This window comes from Zonotrichia leucophrys, chromosome 9 (genome assembly GCF_028769735.1).
Source record: "Zonotrichia leucophrys gambelii isolate GWCS_2022_RI chromosome 9, RI_Zleu_2.0, whole genome shotgun sequence".
In the NCBI taxonomy this organism is placed as follows: Eukaryota; Metazoa; Chordata; class Aves; order Passeriformes; family Passerellidae; genus Zonotrichia; species Zonotrichia leucophrys.
The window spans coordinates 1,213,609-1,232,826 of NC_088179.1; the positions used below are offsets into that span (position 1 = coordinate 1,213,609).

Below are 19,218 nucleotides of genomic sequence, written 5' to 3' on the forward strand. Positions count from 1 at the left end.
TCTGAATAAAGAATTTTTAGAGTTGGAAAGAGTAATTCAATAATGTCATATGAAGCAATAATGTAATATTGATTACAGACCAAACAACATTGAATCCAAGTGACTTTAATATGTAATGTAGAATATGGTAACTAAAATATAATACATAAAGCATATGTACATTAGATATGACATATATGAAAAATAGTTAACAAAATAGGTTAAACAGCATATAAATGCATGTATCTTAGTTACATAATAAACCATGTTTGTACTGAAATTTTATTAATCTGCTACTCAGATTTTCAAAAGGTACCTGCTTGAGATTTCTTCCCTATTCTTGAACTTAAGTTTGCACAAATTCTTTTTTTAAGTGTGTGTATACACACTTATTATTATAATATATATATGTACCATGCATATACATTTTTAATCAAGAAGTTTTGTTCTTTTCCTTAAGTAGAAGTCAGAATATGTAACTTTGTTCTCTCTTAAATATTCCTCATTTTACCTGCAACTTTATTGTGTGTCCTGTGCATTTGCTGTAAAATGTCAGCATTTCCAATATCCTGCCACCACATGATCCAACTTACTGAGAACAATGGAATATTGTGAGTGAGGCACAGTATTGCTCTGGGGCTTGTGCCCAAGTTCCCATCCCTTACATCTGACTGGGATACCTGACTGCCGTTTTAATACTTTGCTTTTGGAAGGAGCACTTACCTGACAATTCAGGTAGGCCTGGTATTTCTTCCTACACTTTTTGCAGACATTTTTACTAGTATGAGATTATTTGCACTGCAGCTTTTTAAAGGGGTGAGTGCTCTCTCTACACATAGCAGTACATGTGGGTTTGTTAACAGTACTCAGGTACCTGGTCTTAGTGCTGGGAATTCCAATTAATTCTGTATTAAAAGAAGGAATGTCAAGAACTGATGTCTTGAGAAGAATATAGTTTTATTTTAAATAATTCTTCCTGAACAATTTTTTTACATTTTAATAAACCATAAGATGAGGGGAGGGGGAAACCCCTTTTTTTCCTTTTTGGAGGTTGTCTTCAGTATAAAGGTATTGTTCTTTTAATTATTATTCTGATCTTTGTCTGGACACAACTGGTCACTGCTTCCAGTCTTGCAAAAAGCAAGAAGTAGGTGAACAGTTTCATGCAAGCTGCTTTGAAGTTTTGTACCCACAAAAATCTGAAAAAGTCTTCATATTTTATCTTAATTTTCTGTTACACCCATTGAAAAGCTAAAAAAATCCATCTAACACCAAAGGAGAATGACAGCATGTTAGGCTGAATGCAAGCTGAAGGAAGCTATTCTCACAGCTACATACTGCATGAGAAATTGAATACTTACATGCAGTGAATATTTAAAATTCTCATTAATTTCACCAGCCTGTATTCATTTGTTAGAGATGTTGCTTGGGTAAAATAACAAGTTTAAATTAAAGATTCTCCTTTAAACTCATGTACAGACAATCTTAGTAAACACCTTACTTAGTATGACCTCGAAGAGGGAAATTAACTCTTGGTTCTTTAAACAGAGATTGATTAAGCCCCAAAGATTTTTGAGCTTTCCCCAACATTGCATCAGCAGCCATGCAGCTCCACAGGGAGAACTAGAACAGACTACCCACAGGCATTTTTTCCATGGTGTGTAATGCACATCCACAGTTGTTCTTTTGGCAGCAGGGACTGAACCCAGGACCTTTGAGTGTCAGGGTGCAACTGTGAGGGGGCTGCACAGCAAGATCCCTACCCTGCACTTCTGGAAAGCAGAGTTTGGCCTCTTAAGAAGGGATCTGCTGGCTAGGATACCATGAGGTAAAGCTCTGGAGAGAAGAGGGGTCCAAGAAAGCTGGTTGATACTCAAGGATCATCTCCTCCAAGCTCAGGAGCAAGGCATCCCAAAAAAGAGGAAATGAGGTAAAAAGGCCAGGAAGCCTGCATGGATGAACAAGAAGATCCTGAACAAACAAAAAGATAAGTCAATGAAGATGGAAGCAAGAACAGGTAGTCTGGTAGGAGTACACAGAAATTGTCCTCCCCAGCACTGTCCAAGAGACAGCGATCAGGTGAGGAAAGCTAAAGCCCTGATAAAATTAAATCTGGTCAGGGACAGCAAGGGCACCAAGAATAGCTTCCATAGGTATGTCAGTGATAAAAGAAAGATAAGGAAAATTATGAGCCCTGTCTGGAAGGAAACATTAGACCTGGTTACTCAGGATGCAGAGAAGGCTGAGTTAATCAGACTATTTTTCATTGGTTTTCACCAGAAGGCTCCAGCCCCACTGGCTGGGTCACAGAAGGCAAAGGCAAGGATGCAAAAATGAAGAGCTGTGCACTGTAGGAGATCAGGTTCAACAATATCTAACCCACCTGAAGGTGCATAGGTCCATGGAATCTGACGAGATTCATTTGCAGGTCCTAAGGGAAGTGGTGGGAGAAATGGATGAGCCACTATCAATCATATTTGAGAAGTCACAGCAGTCCAGTGAAGTTCCCAATGACTGTAAAAGGGGAAACATAACACCCATCCTTAAAAAAGGAAAAAAAAGGGAGACTCAGAGAACTACACACCAGTTAACCTCACCTCTGTGCCCAGCAAGGCCATGGCACAGATCATTGTGGAAACTGTGCTAAGGCACATGGAAAACATTGGAAGTGACTGGGACAGCCAGCAGGATTTCACTGAGGGCAAATCATGCCTGACAAAGGGAAATATAGGTTGGATATTGGGGAAAAGCTTTTCATGGAAAGAGTGATAAAGTTCTGGAATGTTCTGCCCAGGGAGGTGGTGCAGTCCCCATCCCTGGGTGTGTTTAACAAAGCCTGGATGTGGCACTGGGTGCCAGGGGTGAGTTGAGCTGTTGGGGCTGGGTTGGACTCGATGGCCTTGAAGACTCTTCCAGCCTGTGAAATTTGGTGGTGTTACAGCACGAGTGGACAAGGGGAGAGCAAGTCACACCTGAAGCTGTGCAGAGCATTTGACACTGTCCCACGTGACATCCCTGCCTTTCAACTGGCAAGTGGAAGGACCCCTCAGTGGGTAAGGAAGTAGTTGGACGGTCACACTCAGAGTGTGGTGGTCAACAGCTCGATGTCCAATTGGAGAGTAACAAGTGACATTCCTCCAGCTGGCTTTGGGACTGACCCTGTTTAACATGGGCAGTGGGACCAAGCACACTTCAGCAAGTTTGCCAGTAACACCAAGGTGTGATGAACAATCAACTTGCTGGAGGGAAGGGATGCTATCCAGAGGGACCTGGACAGGCTGTTTATGTCAATGCTGGACCTAGACACCTGGAGGTAAATGAAGTTGGACAAATCATTTGCTGCTCTGTTCCTGTAGGGTAGGAAAAATAATAGTCTCCACTGAAATACTGCCTCCTTTGCTATGTGGGAGCAAGATGACTTTTTCTTTCTGTTGCCTTTGTTTTCCTCCATGAAATCAGTTACTTAACCTGAAATCCAGGGAAGAGATGCGCTGCAAGGAGAAGAAATTCTGCCTCTGCACCTCAAGGTCCTCTTGTCCTTCATTACAAGAGATGTTGGTGAGCTGAAGGAGGCTACTGTGGTAATTACAAAAGAAATCACTTGTGTGAGGAACAGCTAGTTTTTGTACAAACTGTCTGTTGCTGGAATAACAAGCCCTATGTTTATTATTATTTGGTTAGCTCAATTCTAATGTGTCACTTACTATTTTAGGGAAAAATGACTGTATGACAAACTCCTTGGTGTTTGGTTTTTGTAGGTTGAATGACAACTTCAAAGCAGTCTTCAGAAATAGTTGTGTGCTATGAAAGAGGGTCTTGGATGCTTAGAATCTATCTTTTCAGGAGACTCTTGTGGTAAAATGAGTGCATTCTCAAAATTGATTTGTGCTGGCAGTTGGAGAGGGAATCTCCCTCTTCATAAGTGTCAAGTAATACTGAGAAAGCTCCATAGCTAGGGGATGTGATTTCACTTTATAGCTTCTTAGTTCTGCCATATCATGGGTTTTAAAACCCAGATTCTGCAAAATGCAGACATCTCTTAAATACTGTGGTTATATATTTTTTACATTATTAATGATCAAAGGTAGAAATTAACTTTTGACATCAAAATTCAGGCATCTAATCTAAGGTAGCTTTTCCTTGCTGCAGTTCCCAGCCTCAAGTCTTTCTTTCACTTTTCCCCATGACAGCAAATCTCAGGGCAAAGATACTGCCCCTAAATACGGTCCAAGGCAGGATACTAACAATGAGGCTGCAAAGTTCTCTATGAACACACCATGGCCACAGGGGACCATTTAATCATCAGGTTCATCTACAAAGCATAGGGGTTTTTTTAATTTATTCTCAAAATATGAGACAGCCAAGACCAGGTTGGAACTGGGGTATGAAAATGACTGTTAAACTACCTCCAAGAATGCCACCAAAAAATGAAAACTGGGTTAACAGCATATCTCATCTTGTACTTTGAGAACAGCTTTTCAATTAGAAAATAAACACTTCATGGAAGGTTAAGTGCAGCTGTTACCATGGATATTAGAAACATGGTTTTCCTCATTTAAAATGCAATCAATTTCTCTTTTTGATGGTGATTTTTACACATAATTCATTATTCTACTCACCATTTCTGCTATGATAAACACATATTTTTGAACAATAGAGGGCGTACTATGTTTTGCTTCCTGATATTTTTGTTTGTTTAGAAAATACCTTTTCCTAGGCAGTATCTTGCCATACCAGTGTAATCTGCAGTCTAGAACCTTGTGGCTTGATTGCCATAAAATATATAAAGCTTTTCTCTAAATTAAAGAAAAATTAGTACAAGAGAAAACTATTTTACCTCTTCAGAATAACTTCCCAAATGAAAGCTTATTCTGCACATACCTGTATTTTAAAAATATAGTGATATTTTCAATTGCTGTGTGGCACGATATGACAGAAATATGCTATCACTTTTTCTTAAACCTTATCATGGCATGAATTTTTTCAAAATCCTACTGAACTTGGGTTTGGTTTTGTTTTTAAAAAAGAGCATTAGTTACCAGCCATCTACAAATATGGCCTCAGGGGTGTGAGGTTGTCCAGAACTCCGAACTGTGCCTGTCACTCTAACAGACTGGCATGATTTTCTGCTGCAACACTTCTGGTGAGATCTCCAGAGAGAAATCCTTGTTGATTTTGGTCTTGGTATAGCATCATGGAACTGCCATGCTATGCTGTGTTGGGGGTACATCCATATCTACAAACAGATTCTTCAGTGTTGCACCTGCAATATAAGCAAAAACATCTTAAATGTTCGCATATTTGTTTCAGGTTTTTATTTAAATTATATTGGGGAGTGAATGAAGGAAAATAACTAAAACCAGAAATAAAAACTAGCTACCACCAGAATGCAACCAGGGTCAGATTAGCTATGACATAAGAATTTCCGTTGTTTAGACAAACTAGTCTAGAGTAACTTGTCAACCGTGTGCCATATGCCATCTGCAGTTCCTGCAAGTGTTTCTTTAGCAGGAGTTTTGTCATTAGGCTTCTGAATTTTCATGAGATAAGTAAAGCAACCCCCAAAGCCCTCACTATTTCTAAAAATGTGGTTATAATTTTCATTATCTTTTCCAGTGATGCAGTGCAATTGTTTCCCGATCTTTTTGCAGAGGAATCTCACTTAAAGAACCAAAAGTGGAAAGCTACAATCAGTTCTGTTTTTGCATTCAGATTCTCCTACCAACTGCAGCTTTCCCATTGCCCCCTACCCAGCCCAGACCTCTCAGCTTTCCCTTTCTTTGTTGTTGTCCTGCTCCTTTCCTGTGACATCTCTGCTGCTGTCACAGGCAGCAGAGGCTCTAAAACAGAGCAAGTACATAAAAACAGATCAATCTCTTTGTTGTGGTAAACATCTGTTTCTTCTTCTTCTTGTGGTAAAATCTATTTCTTCTGGTGTCATTTGTGTCCCCTTGCAGGCAGAGTCCTTTTCTCAAGCTCATCTAAATGTTTCTCTTCATGGGTTGGAAGGCACTAATGTAAAGAAGTCTGGGTTGAATGAGGCAGTAGAGGGAAGAATATGCCTACTCCTCCCCTGGATGGTTCTTGTTAAGCCCCTGCCTATAAAATATTATCAGATCAGCTGAGGCAGACGTCTCTGGTGTATTGGTACTAACTGACTCTCATGGATGCAATTCAGAGTATGGCTCTTGCTGCACTCCTGATTCCCTTGTGCCAGCTGCCACCTTTGCCCATTGTGGGGTGCAGGCTCCAGAGCAGTGACTGGGCAGCCTGGCTGATGTACAGGGGCGATCTTGGTCACCAAAGCCATCTCTGGGTCAGGGGGAGCTCGCTCTTACCCAATTCTCAGTGCAAGCTCTAAAGCATGTAAAATAGGGTTAGAAATTCAACTGATAAAAGTCACCTCAGAAACCAGAAAAAAATTTAAAATGTGCTGGGAGGTGGCTCACTTCAGTAAAAAACGGTTATTGTCCCCTTACTATCTTTATATTTCATGTAACTGGAAATATAAGACATCTTTATACTGCTTCAATACTCAAGGGGTCATTGTTACTCGGGAACTGGTGCTTATGGTCTCTTGTACACCATCGTTTTGTCGGTGTCCCTTGTACACCCTCATTTTGTCAGTGTTCCTTGTACAATACCATTTTGTCAGTGTCCCTATGGCATCAGCAGAGATGACTCCCCGGTTTGTGCCCGTGTCGCAGTGCTGGGAACAGCTGCATTCCCGCCTGCTCAGCTGAGCCAGGCACGCTTCCCGAGCAAGGAGGAGGCCTAATCCTCTGAGAATCCCAAACACAAATACTGCGGCGCTATTTGGCAGGCCAGCACAGGAATTCGTGATATTCATAAGCTTGCTCCAGTTTGTTTTCCTTGATCCGGAGGCTGTTTTTGCACGGGTTAGTAGGCGCTGATGGAGCAGTTTCCCCTCCGGCACTGTTGGTGCTGAGCGGGCTTTCCCTGCGGAGCCCAAGGGCGGCACGGCCGGTGGAGCACTGACCCCTCGCGGCTGAGCCCCGGCTCCATCCCCTGGGCACGGCCCCTCTCTGCGCCTCTCTCTGCTGGAGCAGCCTCGGGCTGCTGGCTCCGAGCTGCAGCATTTTTATATCATAGATGCATTTTGTGATTGGGCTTCCCGTGACAGGATATCGACTGCAGTGAGGAGTTTGTCAAGTTGACTCCTAAGTTGTACAATTTCTCCCAGGTTGTACAATTTCTGCAATTTTTTGCTTAGAGGAAGAGTTTCTTCACCGTGCCCAAGTCATTCAGGATGCTTGCCTAAAGTGAGGGGTTTGGCACCTCAAAGTCCCCATGTAACCTGAATGTCAGCAGTTCCTGAAAAAATCAAGGAATATTAATATGTCTGGACAAATGTTACGGAAATCTGCTAAATGCAAAGACCTTCAGCTGTTTGGATTGCTGTGCTTCCTTCTGTTGAATGTACCCTGCAAAGCTCCCAGTGTGTGCCCTGTCATCAGAAAGGTGTTTCTGCCAGTTTGTTAAAGCAATGTTGTTTGCAGATCTCTAAAGCCCCATCTGCTGTGAAAGATCATGCCAAAGCTCTGTCACTCTGGTGAAATAAATAAGTGTGATCCATTTTACAGTGAGGTAACTAAAAAACACAAGGCAGTCGTGTGGTTATTCAAATTACTACAGGTCAGCATCAAAGTTGGTAAAGGACAGGGAATTTCTTAACGTATGTTCCCTGCTCTGGGCCCTGGGACACGCTGCTACACAGCCCAGAGGACAAGGACAGCAGATAGGGCAATGGCTCTGGTAGCAATTGTGGAAAATGTCCACCATGCAGGTCTTACCTAACAATCTGAATTGCAATGAATTCAAAACTCTGCCTGTAATCACTGAAAGGCTGAAAACATCTGTGAGCATCTCAGCCTTCACAGGTATCCTTTCACAGAAAGGATTTTGACAGTGCAGGTTCCACGTTCAAGTGTCCTGTTTACAGCTGTGTCAGCGGGCACGGGTGAGCATTGCTCTGGTCCCACAAAGCCCAACAGGAAGGACTTTAATGATGTGCAGGTGTCCCGTTCCCTGCAGCAGTGTCAGCTGCTGGGCACGAGGTGGCACAGCACAACAGCAGTAGGGGGAAGAGGAGAGCAGAGGGCGGCAACAGGGGCCTGGGAAGCTCTGGTGGCTGAATTTTTAGGTCCTGACTGTGTGTCTGGAAATTGCAACTGTAAGTTCTGATATCATCATCCCTGCTAAGTCCCATTCTCTCACAGAACAGCTGACTTTTTTAGTATTTCCTAGGCAGCAGCACAGTCATTCCATCTGCAGATTCCCTAGAGTTTGAGTGAATATCAGCTCAGTCCTTACTGGCATTATTAAATGACTCTGTTCCTGAGCTGGTCCCCTTTTATGATGTTTTCATGACATCTCCACTCTACCTGCAAATTAAAACTGTTTGTGATGTGTGATGTGATGTGATGTTCCAAGGCTCGGTTCCTTCCTCCTACAATTATGTTTGATGTTTTTTCTCTGTTTTTCTGGTGTGACATTTATCAGTTGAATTTATAAGCCTTGTTGTACAGACTTTGAACACTGGGCCTTTAAGGCCAGAAGGGATGTTTTGCAAGATCAATTTCTTGTGTGCCTAAGGAAATCAATTTAAAAATATTTGATGTAGCCTTTGCTAGAGAGAGCTGTGTCTTGGGAATTATTACCATCAGGAGCAAGCTAAAATGTAGGGACACTGTCCCCCTAAGGGCTTGGGATGCAGAATCTTGCATTGTAAGATTTCTCCTTCTCTCATCTGGGACAAAGATGTGCCTGTTATGTCAGCCTGAGAATCAAGAGTGATTGGATGAGTGAAATTGAACATGGATGGAATATGGGACTAATATGGATTCTCCAACCTGGAGAAAACCTGCTGGTTGCAGTTGAAGAGAAACGGGAGAAGCTGATTCTAAGTCAAGAAGTCTGAACTGGAAGTTTAATAACAATATCAGTTAAGAGATTAATACAGACTTCATCTGTATTCCCCCCACCTCTGCCCCACCATCACCTCCCTCCCAAAAAACAAAAGCTGATTAACTTAGTAGACATTGGGAATGGGAAACTGAGGCAGGCCATTGGAAGAGCTGCCTCTACCATGAGGGAATGCCCTGAAGCATTCTTTGTCTAGCCTGGCCATCGAACTGCTGTAACCTTGATGCCAAGGTTATTTAATAGCTCTGCTATCATGCAGAACCAATTGCCCTGGCTGGTTGTGTAGATTGACAGTTAGCTGGGAATTTTATGATGGAATGATTTTCAGACGGGGAATATGCTGCCTTTCAAAAGTTTAAATATTATTTGTGAAAACTCAGTTTTACTGGAACAATAAAATATGCTTCCAGGAAAATAGAAAAAATGCTTCACTACCTAGAAGATTTTACAGTAGAACAGAATTGATCATAATCAGCATGCACAGAACAGAAAGAAATTCTATCTTAATGGTGTGCTGTGGAGATAAGCAAAAACTCCCTTTCCATAAAAAAGTATTGTTTTAAAAACTGTAATAATGAATTGGCTGGATTTTTTTTAATAAATTGAGAGTTTTTATTTTCCAGTGACTTCAGTTTCAGGGCACATACCATTTCAGAATGGTACCTTGAGCTCACTACTGCACACTAACAAAAACAAGCACTGTTATTTCTATTCAGAAATATTTATTCAGAAAAATTTCTATTTTGTAGGAAATTCCCCATACTACTGAGTTGCATTTCAACCCTGTTGAAGACCGACCGCTCACATAGAAATATTGCAGCTGAGCTGGTGCTCTGTGAGCTCAGAGGATCTCTGTGTAAGGGATAAAGGACCTTGATGGTGTAATATTATATCTCTGTACACTGTGCAGTTTTGTTTGCTTGTGGAACTCAAACTCTTAGTCTATGTCAGAATGAGCTGTAGAAAAAATCTATTTCATGTTCTCTGTTCTCTTCCAACCTTTATATGCCACTCCAGAGGTCTTAAGAAGCCCAAGCAGTGTTTTCTAGGTAGAATAGAGGTTCCCCCGTGGCTCAAAGGCCAGGACTGTTCCACAGATTCTGTGATGGCAGAGTTATGCACAGATCAGCACCTGGGGTGTGACCTGCAAATAGTTATGTTGCCAGAAGTCACTTGTGCATAAAAACCACCTTGTCACTCCCAGGTAATCAAGATGTTATACTGTAAAAACCTTTTTTTGCTGTTATAAGCTGCATGTGCATTGAAATGCTGTGCCAGCATAATATACTGCATAATATTATAATACATGATCCTGTGCTGACAGAGCATTCTGAGGGAGGACCTAGCCTGACTTGCTAATTCCTTCTTTCCCTGAGCTACACTATGGAAAAGGCACAGAAAGAAAATAAAGACAGAGCCCCTTTAACTGCTTCTTGCTGGAGAAACAGCCCTGTAATAATAATATGGTCCTTGGTTGTTCCCTAGTTCTGAACAGTTTGTGTCTGACCCCATAACTCAGTGACAAACTGCAAATTTTAAACCACTCTAGCCGCTTTTCCCTGCTTTTCTTAACTATATCACATGTGGTTTGCCAGAAACCAGTGTTCTCCTCCCTCAGGATTTCATTCTTTCTGTAAAAGTTTGTATTACTTCAGACCCATCACAAAAAATTTCAGAGCAGAAAATTAGCTCAATTAAATATGTTATGGGCATGTGAACAAATGAAACTATCAGAATGGGATCAAATACCTGATGCATTGTATAGAAATTTCATTTTGTTCTTTATCTCAAGTGGCTTGAATAACATCCTTCTGAAATGCTATGTCTGAGAGAAACAGTGTGTGAGCTCTGTTGTGCTTTCATAAACATGATTCCTGCAAGTTAAAATATCATCACATGCTTACTGCACTTGCTTGTGGGGCCATGGACAGGCCTCAGCATCTCTAATTCCAAGCAAAGTTTGCTGTTCTGCTGTCTGCAGCTTGTTCCCATCCTCATTGTCTGCTTCACAGCTCATGTTCAACCTCTGAGTCAAGGTCACAGTCTGAAAATCAATTTTCCATGCCTCCATTATGCCTTCCTCAACCTTATTTCTTTTCTTATCTCTCTCACTGAAAGAGCTGCCTACCCAGCTAAGGCTGAAGCATGGGACAAGTTCACATGTGCAAAATCTCAGCCAAATAGGAAGCCTATAATTAAATAATCTGTAAATAATCTCTGCCCCAGCTATCAAGAGCCTTTCAGATTATTTATATTGGATAGTCATTTAAATCTCGTCAGGGCTGCATTGTGCTGCTGTTGATTGAAATGGTAATGAATGCAATACAGTCTCTCAAATGGTTCAGATTTTTTAAAAATGCATCATTTACAGGCAGTTAGCAGTGCTCCAATTGCATCTGGCTCATTGATTGCCAAGTACAAGCTGGCTGTGTCTGCAGGGCACAGCCAGTCTGGTTTGCAATGAACCCTATGTCATCTCTGTGTTTCACATCTATGGTGTATTTGCTGACTGCCCAAATTTAGGGTCAGCAAACAAGCTCCCAGCAACCAAGACTGAGTAGCAAACTGCTCTAAGTATGTTTGCAATTAATTGTTCTGAGACAGCTCTTTTGCTGCTACAGCCCACTATCTTGCAAGTCACTGCACTGCTCTTTGACTCAAAATTCTCTGTTGGTTCTCATATGCAGGCTGTGTCTGCATCTGTTTCATTCTGTGCATAAAATCCTTTTATCCATGTGTCTAAGGCTGCAGCTCATGTTCTGTTTATATTACTTCTAAGGTATCAAAATTTGACTTTCCTCTGGCCTTGATAACAGTTTTGCCTGTTCACATCTACTCAGAATACTGTCATTTGAAATCAGTGTTTTTCTGTCTGATTATGCAAACCCAGACACATGTTGCTTTGTGTATTTTCCCTCATTTATCTTACTCTGTAAGAGCCATGATTTGGTTGTTGACACCCCTTCCAAAGCATCTGAGGGCCAGTCTCAGCCTGTCAGTTGTATCCTAGTCTACTTAAATACTGATTGCTGTTTATGATTAGTCAACAATTAGAGTCTGCCCTCTCTCCTTGTTACACTTCCAATGAAGAAATGTAATGTTGTGTTCCAAGGGGCTTCTTGTGTTTGGAAGTCCATTCCTAAAGATATGAAAACCTCGGTGACACTTCAAATTCTAAAGGTCCAAAGGGTGCTCTCAGTGTTCTTGTACTGTTCCATCTGTCTGTATCTATTTGTGGGTGTTTGTTTTGCATTGTCATTTCCAGACATCATTTCTAGCCCTTTGGAGTACAGCCCCAGAACTTGATCCTGATTTATACAGCATTTAACATGTGAGGAGGAGGGTAAAGGGTAGGAAATCAGACATTCAGGTCTGGAATATGTGGTCATGGCAGCAACAGAAATGGTTACATGATCTTTATTTGTTCCTGCAGAACTGAAATTGAAATTGACTTTTGCTTGAAGGTTCTCTATTGTCAACTTGGTGCTAGAGCTTACAAAATCCTCCTCATTTTTACCTCTTAATGTATTTATAAGGCTAATTGTGTGTTCTGGTTGTAAACAACCATTATATAGGTCTGTATAAGTTTCTGCTAAGCTCCACTGGAATGGAAATCTACATGAAGCAGTGATGTGACACACAGGGGAATAAGATTTATTTTCCATCTGGAACAATTCCAGATGTAAAATGAATGCTTCCACTCTCGGTAACAAATTAATATCACTTCCTCTTGCTGAGGAAGTCTGGACAGCAATAAATAGAGCCAGAGAGAAATTGCCAAATATTACATAAAAATTTATTGGCTTCATTTTGAGCCATGATGAAATAAGGCAAATCCTTTACTTTTTCTGCCCTAAAACATGCTGGGTCATGCAGAGTTTAAACCTAAAGATGTAAAAATAAAATGGAACCATTCCCAGTACAGAAGATCAGCTGACTTGTCGACCCTTTCACAGAGGAGTAACATTACTTGGGACAGCCTCTCACACTGGGGAAGGAATACTTTATTCCAGAAACACATGAGCAGGGTTCAGTTTCTACCAGAACCCCTCAGTCTGACAGAATGGGAAGGCCTGCAAAGATACCAGCAGCTGCTTGGTGCCAGGGTCACATGCACTTCTTCTTGGGAGAGGTCTAAATGCTCTGTCTCTGTATTATTAGTTCAGGAGTTTTCTGAACTTGAGAGGAGATGGTGCCTGCCTGTGCTCAGATTGGAGGAATCCTCCTGAAGAGGCTTCTTGACATGCTCATCTTTTCCAAAGAAGGCAACCATACTATTAGAGAAAATTACACTCTTAGAGGGATTTATTAGCAGACAAAAAAAGCCTTGCTAAGTTCTTTCTCTTGCAGGTGCTTGATTCACATATGGCAAGAAAGGTAGACCAAGGAAGCCATCCCTGGGGCTTTCAAAACTGTTGTGGTGTTTAAGAAGCAATTCTCCAAAAATGCGTCAGTGGAAATAAAGCTAAAGAGATCAGGTGGAGATGTCACAGACACATTTTATGAAAAATCCTTTCCTTAGGATTTTTCCTCCTGAGAAGCTGGGAGGCCTCAGGAACAAAATGTAAACAATGGTTATCTGCTGCTGTGGAATGCAACAGGTGCATCTGTGATTGGTCTCATGTGGTTGTTTCTAATTAATGGCCAATCACAGTCAGCTGGCTTGGACTCTATCTGAGACACAAGCCTTTGTTATTCATTCTTTCCTTTTCTATTCTTAGCTAGCCTTCTGAGGAAATCCTTTCTTCTATTCTTTTAGTATAGTTTTAATGTAATATATATCATAAAATAATAAATCAAGCCTTCTGAAACATGGAGTCAGATCCTCGTCTCTTCCCTCATCCTAAGACCCCTGTGAACAGCATCACATGGATTTATTAGATGGTGAGATCTGGTCCTGGCAGCCCAGGTTTGATGGTTTTGGCAGATATCCAAATTATAGCACCATCCAAACTGGTAAAAAATTGGCTCTGAGGGAAATAGTGCTGTCATCAGACCCTTGACCTCTGTCTGTGGTGCTCTGGAGAGAGTGCAGTCCCAGCAGGTGCATTTGGATCCAGGTAAGGGAACAAACAGTACCTGAGGAGAGGCTGAACTGGGCACATCCTTTGTGACCCCATCAGACCAGGCTGGCTGAAGCTTGTTCAGCTGCACTGGCACTGCTGAGAGGTCCCAGCTCTTATCAGCCAGGGCAGCCTTGGCAGCTGGGCTTTATCTTTCTGGTCCTCAGCAAAGTCAGGCACTGAGGACCCTACTGTGCAGTTTTCCTTTAAGCTCCTGCCAGTTTAATTTGTTTCACTTGCAGTAGGAATATTTTCTTCAGTTCACCCTCCCTCACCTGGTAACTGTGTTTCTAACCACAAGTCACATCTTTGACCTCCTAACAAAGAGCCAACGCATTAAAAATGCATGAGGCCCTTGTGAGGGGGGCAGCTGAATGGCTGCATTAGCACTGAGGCTGAATTATTGATAGAAGGGGTGACTTTTAGTTTCCTTTTAGCTATTGAATAATAGATTAAAAGCTGCTCAATGGGATTATTTTCATTACTTACATAAATTACTTGTTCAGTTAAGAAGAGTGAGGAGAACAAATGAAAAGCACCCTGGGGTGGCAAATACACTGGACTTAAAAATGTTGTGTTCTAGATTATTTATTAATTTTAGATGCATTTTCAAATAAATGTTTTTATTTAACAGAAGTAATCAGGAATGTTTTGTAGAGGTTAGGAGATAGAAATAGACTTTTTTATGATACTCTCAGTGAAACTTAAGAATAGAGAACAACTAATGTGTCCTGTATTAGCTGGTGCCCATGCTAACCCAAATAAGAAGTGTTATTTAACAGCTGAAATTGCTAGATTGACTAATACCTGCTCTTTGGAATTATGATGTTATTGAATCCCTCAGTTATCCTATATGTGGTATGCCACACTGAGCTGTCACCATCTATGTAGTCCCAGAAAAATAATAACTTTGTTTGGTTTTGTTTGTCCTATTTAGTTTGGTGAGAGTAAAATACTGCCCATTAAATCTTTTCAGGGATCAGTAATCTGGTTGGTTTTCTACACAGCCCTTGGCTCTCCTGGCTGGTTATTGCTGGGGCCAGCAGGATTCTGCTGCAGATTTCTTAATCAGACAATTCCTACAAGGAGGTATTAGATGTCATGGTTGCTACAATTTGGAATAGACAGTTACTGCTCCATTTCCACTTGTGCTACCCTCCTGCAGGGCTGAATGATGTTGGCTTTGAACTGGACAGCTCCTCTTCTGTCAGCTTTGAAATCATTTCAGCACAGACTCAGCAAGTATCAGGTAGGCTGGCTGGGCAGTTTTCTACTTACATCCCTGTGCAACAATTTGAAAAAGAGGAAGAAAGAGCAAATTTCCTTTAACTGAAATAATGAAAAATAATTTATTACAGCTTCTAAGGAAAAGTAGAACTTTCAAAATAATGCATCTCCATTCTTCTGCTGGTATTTTATTAGCTAAAGAACCAAAAGTAACACAGCCACCACTATTGCTTCATATAAGTACCACAAAATATTATGGTTTAGTCATGTTATGGTTTAGGCACTGATTTTGAACCCACTCAAATCTCTGAAAAAATCCCATGGATTTGTGACAGTCTCTGCAACATCTGTTGATGGGAGCCATTCCATTAAATACAGAAGTCAGGAGTGGATTTATGTGGAATTGTATCTGTGGAACTGTATCTGTAAGGAAACAGGGCAGTTTCCTTACAAACCCCTAGCTGACAGAGAATGAACAATGCACCTCTCAATGCACCTCCCTGGATGACAGCCTCAACATCCAGCTCCAATCCCCACACATCTCCAGATCATGAGCTCTCTGCAGGGGTGGGAGGATTTGGTGAATTTTGTCATGCTGAAGATTGTGTGGTAAGAAGAGAAGGAAGGCAGTGGGAGTTCACTGTGAGTAGGCTGCTGAGTGACTATTCCAGGGTAAAGCAGAAATATGTACCACTGACCTACTTAGTGCTGAAAGTCTCCATATTCCATTATTGATGAACTGATCTACTTAATGCCTTCCTTGTTGCCTCCAATTAGCTCAATAGCAGGATGGTTTTGAATATTCCTCCATTTCTTTTATTCATGTAATTAAGAATTTCCCTGTTTTATGGCCTGATAGTCTGACCCAATGGAATAGGTAGAGCTGAAATATATAAGCTGAGTCAGCACCTTGGATCTGCTTTTAAAAGCTAAATTTAGGCACACAAGACTGTAAATTTTAGTCTTCATGGTCTGATAAGGTCTATAAGAAAAAGCACTGAGGATGTAAAGTCTTTGAGTGCTTTGAGCTTGCAGTTTAGCATGGATCCATTTTGGTAGGGTGTTTTTTAAAAGAGAGTTTTGCAGGATTCTAAAGTATTGGCATTGCATTTTTGCCCTTTTCTGGCATTGTTAGTCAAACTCCAGCAACAGATCAGGTTTTTCATTATTAAAGAAACTCAGTTGCCTCTGACAGGACAAAAATGCAAATATTCTAGGAATTTCTCACTTTTAGTATGCATTAAAAAGGTCTATTTTCAAAACTTGCTTTTAGGTTCAGTATATGTCATGCACATAGTGAGAGAGATGCATATAAATTACACCTTAACTAGTATAAGTGACTCTCTTCACATTGCTGAAGGAGGTGATTTAATTTTGGAAGTTAACTTCTTTTTTTAACTGTGAGGCTGTGAATCTGACAAGTGCAGCTTTCAGCCATGCGTGGGGTGGGAAGGAGGGAAAAGGAACTCTTCCTGTGCTATGTTTAGCAGTGCTCATGACATAAATACAGCAATTGTCCTGGGCTGTAGTAAGTTCTGTAAGTTTTGTGATGCTGTTATTTAGAACTGCCTGTGTGGCTTTGTGGGTTTTATGCAATAGCAGCCTCTTATAGAAAAAAACAAGAAGGAGAAGCAGTGAGTCATGTAGGATGTGCCTTGGTAAACACCCCTGGGTAGGCAAAGTGCAAATGCCCAAATTACTTTCTTTAAGCTGTGTAACCTCTAGGTTCCTGCCAGATTTAATTGTTTGCATTGCCAGTGATGGGGTACAACAGATCACAAGGGCTGTTTATTGTAGGACAGATTTTGTGCAGAGAGATGAGCTCATTTCCCTTCCTCTTGAAGAGAAATGAATGCCTCCTTCACACTCTGGTAGTCCTGAGTGCCACAGAACTTAAGCCATCCTTGGCTTTTCTGCCAGGTGAAAACCTCATTTTAGGTAAGTTATTCTGCAAACCCTTCTGTGGTTTAAAATACTCCTCTTGGGACACCAGAAGCTTTCTCCTAATGCTAAATGTTAAACACACCATTTCTGTGGGAAGTCTGGCAGGTCTTTTTGTCAACAGTTATTACCAGGAGTCTGGTATTGGGGCAACAGATCTTGGATCCAGGCAGACCTGCTGGGACAAAGATGCAGGGTGCTACTGGGGTTACTGATTCTGCTCTGAACGCAGTCTCAGCCCCGAGGGAAATGAAAATATAAGAGCACAAGTGCAGCTGAGTTTTCTTCAGTAGCATTTGAACTATGCCCAGCACTGCACTGAATGGAGAAGACAGTATTTCTGTGTCATCTTTGCATTCCTCTTTTTCAGTCATCAGTGTAGGCTTCTCTGTGCTCTTGTTTCAGACCCTATAGAGTCGCTCTGCCAACTGGAAATTGGCCAATATGAATGTGTGACAGAGATGTTGCCAGATTTTGATTGTACTGTTGAATGCTTTTTCCTAGCCACCCAAGTATTCCCTTGCCACACTGACAGTCTTTGAAGAGAGGATCCAGGGGATTTATGGTATGGGATTTATTTAATCAACCCTAAGAATCTGTCCTGTCACTTACTATCACCTTTACTGCCAGTTAATGTTGCTCATCCAGTGTTTTGTAAGAAAATATTGAATCACTGACCCATTTTCATGTCATAACCCAGTACAGGCTGGTTTGAAGCTCTTCCCCAGATGTCCAAAAATTAGGACACGTTGTATTGTAAACTTGCATGTCCATTAAATGATGTGAATATAGAATGGGTTGCAGTATCTGGGAAATTAGGTCCAAGGGTGCCCAGTTGCAACACAACCAGCTGAATATGGCATTCTTCTTGCTCCTGACCTTCTGGGGAAGGGAACTCTACTTGATAAAGCAGAGTACTTCCACAGCTATAATTTGTGTTTCGTAAGCATTTGTACTCCTGCAGATGAATCAGCTAAAAGGACCCCACAGTGTAAAAGCCGATCTGTGCATTATGCAACCACCCTGGTTTATTTAAAAGATGAAAAGTGGCCACTTAGACATCATCACTCAATCCTGTGTCTATTTCAAGTTTCCATTTGCATCCTCTTCAGAAAGTCAATTAACAGGTTAAAAGGACACAGTAAGCAGGAGCAAGTTTTCTATATTTTATGGCTAAAATTACTAAAAAACTTGCAGAACAAGGGAAGGTGATATCATATGACACCTCAGTTCCACCAGTAGGTAACTTATTGCAATTCCTTCATATGTGAGAAATAGGCAGCAGGACCAGGGCAGTGATTGTCCCTCTGTGCTGGGCACTGCCAAGGCACCTCCAGTCCTGGGTTCAGCTTTGGGCCTCTCACAAGAAAGACATTGAGGGGCTGGAGTGAGTCCAGAGAAGGGAACAGAGCTGGTGAAGGGGCTGGAGGACAAATCTGATAAGGAGTGGCTGAGGGGGCTCAGCCAGGAGAAAAGGAGGTGCAGGGGGACCTCCTTGCTCTCCACAACTCCTGACAGGAGTCTGTGTCTGTCCATCATATGTGTCTGATCATAACTCTCTCACTCTTCCTCTCTCATTCATGAGTACAGAATTACTCAGAAGTATTCTTGAATTATGGAATGCGTGAGTTCAGCCTTGTAAATTACTAGGAAGAAATTCCAGAATCTTGTCAATTCTGGTTGTTTGGTTTTGGGTTCTTTCTACAAATTGACTCTAAGCCTTCATACTTTGCTATTCTTTGAAGCAAACCTCATTGATATGATAGATGTTTTCCAAACTTGGAACTGTGATAAAAACACAAAGATTTTGCTTTTGGTTAGTTCCCATGGCATGAAACACACAGGACCTTGAGAATCAGTGAAGGACTCCACACAGTGTACTTAGGTATTTCTGTTCACAGAAATGTAGTTAAGAAATAAAACTGGTTCAGAGCTGCCACATTAGAAGTATTTGACAGTGGAGTGCAAACCAGAAATCAGTCCCACCACTGACCCCTTCCCATATTGAGAAGATGGGTTTGAAGAAAACCCTGAGCTTTGGGCAAAATCAGATCTGTTGTTA

The 19,218-nt window shown here is 41.4% G+C and overlaps 1 protein-coding gene across 1 annotated transcript in view; it reads right to left on the reverse strand.

The window, feature by feature from the left end:
• Positions 1-89: 89 nt before the first annotated feature.
• AMER3 (APC membrane recruitment protein 3) overlaps positions 90-19,218 on the reverse strand; it is a 42,301-nt gene continuing 23,172 nt past the window's right edge. Inside the window, exon 3 of the mRNA XM_064721040.1 lies at positions 90-5,242. The gene's annotated coding sequence lies outside the window, so the exon portion shown is untranslated. The remainder of the gene's footprint in view (positions 5,243-19,218) is intronic.